Below are 1,429 nucleotides of genomic sequence, written 5' to 3' on the forward strand. Positions count from 1 at the left end.
ACTGCGCTTTGACCGCTGAGCTGCCCCATTGTCCCCAGCCTGTGTCCGGCTCCATCGCATTCCCGCTGGGATCTGGCTGCTGTCCCTGGGGCCGTGGGGCTGTTCCTGCCTGCTCTTCAGTCGCTGAGCTGACCTCAGGGCTCAGCTCCTCTTTCCTTTTCTCCTTCCCCTGACACTGAGTGTTCAGTGCCCTTGGGGAGGACACTCCATCCCCAGTGCTCCCATCCTGGGCCCGGGGTGGCTGCCCCTGAGCTCCTTAAGCCTCTAAGGATTTTTAAAAGTGATTTGGGGGTTGACCTGAGTCTGTTTTGTGGGCAGCCTTGGGAAGCCTGAGTTTCTGCTCGAGTCCTTATTCTCTGCTATGGAGGCATTCTCTCTGCTGGTAGAAATCAGGTCAGTGGTCACTCAAACTGGTCAGCAAAAGGTTTCAGCTCTGGTATCTTTTATCTAAAATCCACACAATCCAGCGTTTCCCAGCAAATTCTTTGAGCACTGGGTAACTCTGGGTGCATTATCACAGAACTTTCAGTACTTAAGGGGATAAGAGGGTGGGGACAAACTCTTCAGTGGCGCCTGTTGTGACAGGACGAGGGGTAATGGTTTTATTTTGAAGCAGGGTCGATTTAGATTATATTTAAGAAAGAAGGTTTTTATTGCTGGGGTGGTGAGGCTGCGCAGAGAAGCTGTGGCTGCCTCATCCCTGGAAGTGTCCAAGGCCAGGTTGGATGGAGCTCTGAGCAGCCTGGTCTGGTGGAAGGTGTCCCTGCCCATGGCAGGGGGCTGGAATGAGATGGGCTCTCACTTGGTCTTAACCTTCTGTGATTCTCTGATCAGCCCGAATTGCTCAGCAGCACAACCAGCAGGGAGAAGCCTGGCAGGTCACTGCAGTCACCAGGACCTGTTGGGTTTGCCAGGCTGCCACAAGCCCTTGCTAAAGCTCCTGTGACCCTTCTTCCTAATCCATTCCCATACAGCCTGCCTGGCTCCTGCTGGTCCACCCAGAGGTGGAGTCTCCTCCACTGTGGAGGTGCTGTGCTTGGCAGAGCCTTGGCAGCTGGGTGCTCTGACTCTCTCCTTCCCCCCATGCCAGGTCTCTGGAATGCCCTGTGGAGTGTCCACGCAAGGTGTGTGGAGCCACGAACCTCCTTTCCCAAATGGCCTCTTTTCCACGCACGGGTTTGTTTCTTGTTTCCATCTGGAGCCTAAATAGCAAAATTCCCATCGTGGGCGAGACAGAGCTGGGATCTGCTTCCACCTGAGGTGTGCGAACTCCTCCTGCTGAGTTTCTCCATGGTGACAAACCCATCATTTTCCCTGAATTTTCCATGTATCAAATAAAGGCCTCAACTTGGAGATGCCTTTGGGTGCTAGGACTCTCCTCTCCTCTCTCCTCTCCTCTCCTCTCCTCTCCACTCCTCTCTGTTTAGCA

General features: G+C 54.0%; 1 long non-coding RNA gene across 1 annotated transcript in view; it reads left to right on the forward strand.

Annotated features, from left to right (window-relative positions):
- The window catches only part of LOC108449211, a 5,705-nt gene extending 4,352 nt beyond the window's left edge, over positions 1-1,353 (forward strand). Inside the window, exon 4 of the long non-coding RNA XR_001865336.1 lies at positions 1,091-1,353. This is a non-coding gene — a long non-coding RNA (uncharacterized LOC108449211). The remainder of the gene's footprint in view (positions 1-1,090) is intronic.
- Positions 1,354-1,429: the final 76 nt, after the last annotated feature.

The sequence above is a fragment of the Corvus brachyrhynchos genome, unplaced genomic scaffold, assembly GCF_000691975.1.
Source record: "Corvus brachyrhynchos isolate BGI_N302 unplaced genomic scaffold, ASM69197v1 scaffold479, whole genome shotgun sequence".
Taxonomy (NCBI): domain Eukaryota; kingdom Metazoa; phylum Chordata; class Aves; order Passeriformes; family Corvidae; genus Corvus; species Corvus brachyrhynchos.